General features: G+C 44.6%; 1 protein-coding gene across 1 annotated transcript in view; it reads left to right on the plus strand.

Annotated features, from left to right (window-relative positions):
• The window catches only part of LOC143285779 (A disintegrin and metalloproteinase with thrombospondin motifs 18-like), a 257,129-nt gene that overhangs the window by 92,799 nt on the left and 154,330 nt on the right, over positions 1-10,000 (plus strand). The gene's annotated exons all lie outside the window — the stretch shown is intronic.

Below are 10,000 nucleotides of genomic sequence, written 5' to 3' on the forward strand. Positions count from 1 at the left end.
TCATCATTTGATACACATCCATCCCCCCCACTACCTCACTGTCATGCCATGTATATCACTGGAAAAGTGATCGCGCGACCTTTCAAAATGCAGACCAATTCCAGTCATGATGATGATGATGATGGCGGGGGTTGAGGGGGAGGGAGGGGGGTGGGAGAGTAGGGGGGTGGAGAGCCAACCATATCTGATGCCTCTGAACTCTGTGGGATTGCATGATGACGCTTGAAGGGTGAGCCACCCTCTCCCCCCTCCCCCCTCCCCCCTCCCCCACCCCCTCCATGTGACCTCCCGCCCCCGCTCCAAGCACCGCCACCCCACCTCACACACACACGCCTAAAAATTGAGGAAAGTGACTGAAGGGTAACTCCCATCCCCACCACCACCCCCACCCCCACCCCCAAATGGAACGGAGTAAAGTGACAAAGGGAAAGTCTCTTCTGACTCAACATTTACGAAAAGCACGGGCAACCCGCATCTGACACACAGCACTTTTTTTTTTTTTTTTTTTGCTTGCTTGAAGCCTATCCCATGTTGTTTTTCACGGTCAGTTTTCCAGCAGAAGCATGGCTTACCAACCCGGAAGACAGTGGCCATTGGTGGGGTTGGGGGTAGTTGTGACAGTTCTCAAACTGGCAAGAACATGTGGTGATGGAGGTTTACCGTGAAGTACCCGGGATATCTTTACCATCAGGCACCAGAATCTATCTCAGGCCGCACGCACTCACACAAACTCGCATCAAAGCATGCGTTCTCTAGAATCTTTCTAGAATGTAGGCATTGTTATTTCTATTTGGAAATACTCTGTAAGTATTTGTTTGGAAAAAAAGATATCTCAAATTGACAACGATGGCCTGCCTGGTGACTGCTGTCTGTAAAATGTCACAGTAACTTTAATCAAAGGTTTTTTTGTTTTTTTTCTTTTCTGGTTGCCCGGCTTTACTATTATTCATACAATGATATGTTTAATGTAGACTTTACAGTGGTTTCGTTTGTAAAATGGATGGAATATAATCTAAATGGCTGAATTGCAAAGTCTGTATAACATTACCTTAATGTAGATTTGCTAATAGTCACTTTGCTGAGTGAATGTTAAGATTTCCTTCATTTTGATGACCAAATTCTAACCGCAATACTATCGGTGAACGTCACGTCAGCTTAGGTGTCTAGACCGTGACCTTTTTAGCATGCGTGGCAAATCAGAAGGGGGAAAAAAAAGGGGTGGGGGACGGGGGGTGGGGGAGCGGGGGCGAAAGACTGGTGTCCCAAAACAAAACACAACACAACAAAAGGACTTGATCCCCCTCTGTCCTTCCCAGTGACAGCACCCTCTCACCACAATCAAGTGGCCACTGTTCATGCCTAAACTGCTCTCTGCTCTGAAGGCCGGGTTGTTCTTCCTCCGTAGGGGGTCGGGGGGTCGGGGCGGGGGGCTCAGGAGGGGGGCAGGGGATGGGGGGTGAGGGCGGGAGCAGTCATCTCTTCTGTCCCTCTTTCTCGCTCCCTTCGCTCCACCGCTCCGTAGTCCTGTGTGTTTGTTCTTCCCTTTCTTCTTCCTTCACCTCTTGTTTCTTCTGGTCTCCGTCAGCATCTTTGCCGCGTGCCGCCACCCCCTTCCTACCTCCTCCTACTACTCCCCCTGCCCCCCCCCCCCTCTGCTTTAGGCCTCCCCACCCCCCTCCTACCTCCTCCCCGCTCCCCCAACCACCCCCCCCCCGCCCCCCCCCACGCCCACCCCACCCCCGCCTCCGGCAACTTAAGTAACGTCTGTTCGTTGTGACGTCTTTACCCGTAAACTGGCATTGTGCGTTATTCATGGTGAGGTACTACGTATGCTTTCATTCTGGTACCTGTTCAGCTTCGTGGATACGCGTTTCTTTTTTTCTTTGTGTGTGTGTGTGTGTGTGTGTGTGTGTGAGTGTGTGTGTGTGTGAGTGTGTGTGTGTATGTGTGTGTGTGTTAGATTCATAATGGTTTCTTTGATAGTGGTGTTTCTGCACCTTCTGTAATAACTTCACAAGTACTTGTCTGGAAACAAATGTTACCTTAATTTCACGTGGTTGCAAGTTAGGTGATTTTATCTGGGAAATACAGACTGGCCGTTATACTCCCCTCGGTAAAGATATCTGAATAACACTATGGTGGTAGCCAGGTAAATTTCTTTTCTTTTTCTTTTTCTTTTTTCTTTTTTTTTTTGGGGGGGGGGGGGGGGGAGTGTCTCTGTAAGATTATTCTGTGTTTTTTTTTTTCGGGATGCACCGCATTGCTAAATATTAATATGGTGTTACTCAAATATTAGCTTCGTAATTGTTACATTACTAACATGACTGAAACGTTTACCTAAATGTTAGAATGGTGGCAGTGACTTTTCGAATGTTTCTTCAAAGCAGAGTGATAGATAAGAATATAAACAGGCAAATTGAAAGAGAAAAAAAAAAAAAAAAAAAAAAAGAGGAGAAACCAGACAAACAGACTGTCTGTCAAAAAGAGAGAAGACAGTATCGGTATCAGTATCAGTAGCTCAAGGAAGCGTCACTGCGTTCGGACAAATCCATATACGTTACACCACATCTGCCAAGCAGATGCCTGACCAGCAGCGTAACCCAACGCACTTCAAGAAGACAGGAAGAACAATGGCGGTGGTGTGTCAGATATGTTCATGAGGTAAGGAAAGCAATCAGTATCAGTATCAGTAGCTCATGGAGGCGTCACTGCGTTCGGTAAAATCCACATACGCTACACCACATCTGCCAAGCAGATGCCTGACCAGCAGCGTAACCCAACGCGCTTAGTCAGGCCTTGAGAAAAAAAAAAATAAATAAATACATACAATAGAATTTTAAAAAAAAATGTATGTGCCCAAGTCCTGTTTACTGGCTAAAGATACGCTGAATATATCTGGATTCAATTCTGCAAAAAGGACACAGTCATGTAAATAATTATGATGTGGAAAACGCCCCCCCCCCCCCCCCCCCCCCCCCCCCTCCGAAACAGCAACGAAGATGGCGATGTTAAAAAGAAATTTCACAACTCAAGTTGGCTTAAATAATCTTTAATTATTCAACAATACACATGATTACAATGCAATGAATGACAAAAGAGCATCAACAAGCTTAAAGCTTATACTGTGCTCACAACGTTGCACTTCAATTTTATCATGACGGCTGATGAACCATATTATCAATTGTATCAAATAGCATTCATAAACAGTAAGTAATGAAATAATGAAATAAACCAAATAAACAAACAGTACATAATATAGTAAAATAATGCTAACATGAATATTAACATGAGATTAAATTTATTATCACAAATTTATTATCTCAAGTTGAACTTCATTGCATCATTTCAGTGGTTCCTCACCCCCAATCCTCCTCAGCACATTATGGTAAGGAAAGCAATGTCTGTCAGTGCCCAAGTCTTATTTACTGGCTAAAGATACGCTGATTATAGCTGGATTCAATTCTGCAAAAAGGACATAGTCATGTAAATAATTATGATGTGGAAAAACGCCCCCCCGAAACAGCAACGAAGATGGCGAAATTTCACAACTCAAGTCGAACTTCATTGTATCATTTCCGTGATTCCACGCCCCAAATCCTCCTCAGCACATTATGGTACAGGGAATGTGAAATCAAGCCATCGGAAGATAACACGTCGAGTTTATTTATTGGTTTTTTCTTCTTCTTCTTTTTCTTCTTCCTCTTGTTGTTGTTGTTGTTCTTCTTCTTCTTCTGCTTCTTCCTCTTCCTGTTGTTGTTGTTCTTCTTCTTGTTCTTCTTCTTCCTATTCCTCTTCCGTCGATATTCTTCTTCTTCTTCTTCTTCGGTTGATATCGTTGTTGTTGTTGTTGCTCTTCTTCTTCTTCTTTCATTGACATTGTTGTTGTTGTTGTCGTTGTTGTTCTTCTTCCGTTGATATTGTTTTGTTGTTGTTGTTGTTCTTCTTCTTCCTTTTCTTCCGTTGATATTGTTGTTGTTGTTGTTCTTCTTTTGTTCTTCTTCTTCTTCTTCTTCTTTCCTCTTCTTCCGTTGATATTGATGAATGTATACATGTATATCCAAAATCAGAGAACATTATGCCAATGAATAACAAAATTTCGACAAGCCACGGGCCTGGTCACAGTATGGATTCACACCTTAGTCGTGCCCCGCCGCCGCCGGTACTGTCGGGCCAGGGAAGAGGGGCGGGGGGGGGTGGGGGGGGGGGGGGGGGGGGGGGGGGACGGGGGGGTGATGGGGGGGGGGGAGGGGGGGCAAGAAATGAGGGAGGTAAGGATGCGCGCAACAACAACTACCCCCCCCCCCCCAAAAAAAAAAAAAAAAAAAAAAAAGAAAAAAAAAGAGTGGTGACAGTCAGTGAAGGACAAAGATGAGACAAAAAGAGGGGAGGGGGGAGGGGGACAGGGACGGGGGGAAGGGGGTGGGGGAGAGGGAGCTCAAAAGAGCAACTCGACCGGAAAACGAGTCAATTGTCGGAATTTAACGCCTTGTAATTTTGTAAGGGCCACCCTAGGGCGAGCGCGTGGGTATTCTTCTTCTATCGTACGTATCTATTTCTTCTTCTTCTTCTTCTTCTTCTTCTTCTTCTTTCTCTCTCTCTCTCTCTGTGTCTCAATCTGTGTGTGTGTGTGTATCTCTCTGTGTCTCTCCTCTCCCCCCCCCCTCTCTCTCTCTCTTTGCCTATACTTTATATATATATATATATATATATATATATATATATATATATATATATATATATATATATATATATCATTCTCTGTCTCTTTTTTTCTCCTACCACTCTTCTTTCTTCTCACGTTAAGAGCTCGGAACTTGACCTTCAAGAGAGTCTGTGGCTGCCCTTTAATCTTTTGCTGAGTGGTGGGTTATTACAGACTCTGCATTACATGCAGGCTGCGTGCTAGACTTGCTCCTCGCCTTGCCGACTGCCAGCGTTCTGCGACGGTGCGTGGCGTGGAGAGAGAGACACACACACACACACACACACACGCGCACAGAGACAGACAGACAGACAGACAGATAGACAGAGAGAGAGAGAGAGAGAGAGATACGGGATGGCAGCCCTGGAAACGTGGCATGGAATTCTTGGGGAGGTTGAGGACTGAGATAGAGAGAGAGAGAAAAAGAGAGAGGTGGTGCACACACACACACACACACACACACACACACACACACACACACACACACAGAGAGCTGACAGTATGGAAAGAGAGAGATACAGAGAACCAGAGAGAGAGAGAGCTGACAGTATGGATATATATATATATATATATATATGTATATATATACATATATATATATATATATATATATACAGAGAACCAGAGAGAGAGAGAGAGAGGAGGGGTGAGGGAGAGAGAGAGGGGCGGGGGAGAGAAGAGTGAGGGAGATAGAGGGGGGAGAGGGGTAAGGGAGAGAGGGGTAAGAGAGAAAGAGAGAGGGGTGAGGGAGAGAGAGAGGGGGTGAGGGAGAGGGAGCTGACAGTAGAGAGAGACACAGAGAACCAGAGAGAGAGGGGGGAGGGGGGGCAGATGGAGCTGACAGTAGGGAGAGAAAGATACAGAGAACCAGAGAGAGAGAGAGGGGGGGGGGGGGAGCTGACAGTAGGGAGAGAAAGATACAGAGAACCAGAAAGAGAGAGAGAGGAAGAGGGAGGGAGGGAGACAGAGAGAGAGAGAGCTTTTGTGTGGTAGTAGAATGTCAGCGATGGAATTATCCGCACAACTGGCTGTTGATATAGTCGAAGGAGGAACTACCTCTCTCTCTCTCTCTCTCTCTCTCTCTCTCTCTCTCTATATATATATATATATATATATATATATATATATATATCACACCCACCCACACACACACACACACACACACACAGAGAGAGAGAGAGAGAGAGAGAGAGAGAGAGAGAGAAGGGTGGGGGGTGGTTAGATATATTTACAGACAGATACAGAAAGACGAAGAGGTCTCTTAAAATCATATGGATGAAAAGTACTATCAGTTCTTTACTTCAACACCATTTCACTTCAAGAAATAACTGAATAGTACTGCACTCCATTTAATTTCACACAAAAAACTATGTTGTTTAAAAAAAAAACGAACTGAATATAATATTTTATTGCCCGCATCAAAATAGTTGGTGGTAGAATGTTACTTTAAAAAGGTTTAAAGGCCCCCGCATTATAATCGTTGGCAGAATGTTACTTAAAAGGGTGTAAAGGCCCCTGCATTAAGAGGCCCCCGCATTAAAATCGTTGGTAGAATGTTACTTAAATAGGTTTAATGGCCCCCGCAATAAAATCGTTGGTGGTGGAATATTACTTTAAAAAGGTTTAAAGGCCCCCGCATTAAAATCGTTGGTAAAATGTTACTTTAAAAGGGTTTAAAGACCCGCGCATTAAAATCGTAGGTAGAATGTTACTTTAAAAGTTTAAAGGCCCCCGCATTAAAATCGTTGGTAGATTTTTACTTTAAAAGGGTTTAAAAGCCCCCGCATTAAAATAGTTGAGAGAATGTTACTTTAAAAGGGTTTAAATACCCCCGCATTAAAATCGCTGGCAGAATGTTACTCAAAAGGGTTTAAAGCCCCCTCCCCCCCCCTCCCCCATCGTTGGTAGAATGTTACTTTAAAAGGGTTTAACGGCCTACGCATCAAAATCATTGGTAGAATGTTACTTTAACTCACTCAGTACGGCCAGTCCTCTCTTCTCCTCTACACAGACCCCTCGGATGTCCAGTGGGTGTCTCAATGACCCAACCTTTAGCTTCCGTCGTCAGAATTGTGGTATTCTTTGTAAACATTCACGTCTTCAGTATAAGAGCCTTCCGCTTGCAATATTTTGATGATGGTAATTGGGGTGAAACGCTGTTAACGTCGCCGTTCGTATGGAGAGAGTTAAAGGCCCCTCCCACTGCCTTCATCAACGACGGTCCATGGGATCAGTGAATTCACATCCACTATGTCCATGGCCCGGCATAGGTAGGCAACAACACAACACAACAAAATGCATGGACCGACAAGCAAAAACAAACAAACAAAAAACAACAACAAAAAAACCCACCCCAAAACAGCTAAAAAAAAAAAAAAAAAAAAAAAAAAAGCACACATGCAAACAAACAAAAACAGTGACCTATATAATAGTTAACTTCAGCATCCAATGATAAAAATGGGCTTCAAAATAATCTGAGAATTTACGGAGCTTATAGTTATATAGCTGCAGGGCATGGTGAGAATCATTGGAACCGACGAAGCGGAAGACTCCAGCAGTTAGTCTGTTCCCTCTCCAGTCATGAAACGTAATCCTATTATTTTTCTTTGTGCTCCCCCACCTTCCCTCCCACCCCCCCATCCCCCCCCCACCCTCCCCCAGCTATTGCTCTCTATTGTAAAGCCGTTCCTGGCGATTTCGTTTCTCACAGCGAGTTGACAGGGGTGGATTGGACTTGTCATAATGGATAAGTTGTACAAGTCAAACACGGGTGGTTTTTTTTTTCTCTCTCTCTCTCTGCAACTGAGCTGAAATGTTGGGAGGGGGACCGGAGCTGGGGGCCGATGGGGCGGAGGGGGTTGGGGTGGGGTGGGTTGGGTTGGGGTGGGGGAGATTCAAACTCTACAAAGCCCTGGTAGTCTCCATTGTACTGTATGGTTGCGAGGCATGGACACTGACGGCCGAAACTGAAAGGAAGACCCAGGCCTTCGAGAACAAATGCCTGAGGAAGCTCCTTCAAATTCCCTGGATCGAGCACAGGACCAATAAACATGTACGGAGCAGAATTGAGAACCTTGCTGGACCTCAGGAACCTCTCCTTTCAACTATGAAGAGACGCAAGCTGATATGGTTTGGACACAACACTCGACACACCAGCTTGTCCAAAACAATCATGCAAGGCACCATCGAGGGCGGGAGAAGAAGAGGAAGACAGCGGAAGAACTGGCATGAGAACATCAAACAATGGACCGGACTCCACACACGTGAGCTGCTGCCGGCGGCTGCCGACAGAGACAGATGGAGAAGGGAGGTTGCGTCTGCGGTCCTCAGGCTTCCCCCAACGACTACTTTGTAGTTATGGGTCTGAGAAGGAGAGAAGGAGAAGGGAGAGAGCAGGGGAGGTGTTATGGGTAGAGGGAGTTGTGTTTTTCGTTCTGTTGAGTCCCACCCGGTTTGTGACAGACTTTGTGCAATGCTAGCTTGAAGAAGCCTCACAGCCCATTTTTTTGTTGCCTCAGTAAAACGTCAGATATGATAGGGTAATAAAATAATAATAATAATGGTATTTATATAGCGCTGAATCTTGTACAGAGACAAATCAAGGCGCTTTCGCACCAGTCATTCACACGCATGCATAACTCTAAAACTGGAGAAACTGAAGACAAGGAAGAGGCAGGGAAGGGAGGCTACTTTGGGAAGAGGTGGGTTTTAAGGCCAGACTTGAAAGAGCTGAGTGAGTATGGAGACTTGACGAAGCGAAAGAGGAAGTTCATTCCAATCGCAAGGTCCAGAGACAGAGAAAGAACATGGTACCTGGTGTTTTCTTTTCTTTCTTAAAAAAAAAAAAAAATTAAACCTTTTTGGAATTGCTGATCTTATTTTTGGAACCAACGTCTTTCTTCGCACTGTGTGTTTACTATCATTATTGTCTTTCTTCTTCTTTGTGTGACCAAGCGTGCTATGCTTGCTCCAACACTATTCACGCACAAGCCAGAGCAGACGACGTTTTCACTTCTAACCCTTGCACGGAATATTTGACGTCACTCTGCTTACATCATTTTGTCCTGGCCAGACACCTGCTCACAGCTCGCCCTATGCTTGCTCCAACACTATTCACGCACAAGCCAGAGCAGACGACGTTTTCACTTCTAACCCTTGCACGGAATATTTGACGTCACTCTGCTTACATCATTTTGTCCTGGCCAGACACCTGCTCACAGCTCGCCCAATGTCGCATCGCGGTACATCATTGGCTGAGAAGAAACTTGTGTTTCTGTTCCACCGTAATTAATTAATAACTCTTTTGGCAGATCAGTAAACTACTAGTATTATATACTGGCAGAATCGTCTTAATTCCATCTTTAAATCTATTCCATTTGTGTTCGCCTACGTGAAACTGATTTAATGCAGTTTGTAATTTTCAGCGACGAGCTCGTTAAAACTGACCCTGTTCAGGTGACTTAAATTAAGATTATAAATTCATCTTAAATAACCAACACTTCGTTTTATACTCATTATAAAGTAGGTGTTGAGCTCTTTCTTTTGCAACTTATCCGACGTAAATCGGTTCAGGAATCATTTAGAAATCTATCACTGAACACCTTTAAACAAACACAATTGTCATCGGATTCTCCGTGATTAGTGACGATCTGCTTGCAAGCACACGTGACGCACTTTGCGGTCCGCTAAACTTGCATAAATTGACACAGTGAATGATGAGTGGTCATTTCATACCTGGTCAGTCATCTGACCAGAGCCTGCTCTCTCTCTCTTGCTGTGTCGCGGGCAGTGTGTCATGTGTGTCCCCACAACGGCCGACACCTCGCTACGTATCACTGCACTGTCTTCTCTTAGCATTGTCTTCTTTTTTCTCTTAGTTCTTAGTCTTCTCCTAGTTGTCTTCTTCTCTTAGGTCTTCTCTTTTTATGTAAATAAAACAATATAAAACCCCATTTGTGACTGGCCTCTATATGTTCCTGGCCTGTGCGTGGGATCTTGTCTATCCTTTCATTCAATCAATCAATTAGTTAAGTCTTTTGTGCCGTACCCCTTCAGTAACCACTCGGTACACGGCTACATTTGTATTATTATTATTGTTGTTTTCGTGTCTTTGTTTTTTCTCATCATCTCTGAAGTTATCGACGCAGAGGCTGTGAGAAGGAGAAGCATATGGTATTATTTGTTTGTTTGCTTGTTTGTTTTTTTTTGTGTCTATTTTTTTTTTATGAAGACGCCCCCCACCACCCCCCCCACCCCCCACCCACCCCCCTTCTCACCTCCCACCTCCCCCCACCCCGA

Source organism: Babylonia areolata, chromosome 9 (genome assembly GCF_041734735.1).
Source record: "Babylonia areolata isolate BAREFJ2019XMU chromosome 9, ASM4173473v1, whole genome shotgun sequence".
NCBI classification, from domain to species: Eukaryota; Metazoa; Mollusca; class Gastropoda; order Neogastropoda; family Buccinidae; genus Babylonia; species Babylonia areolata.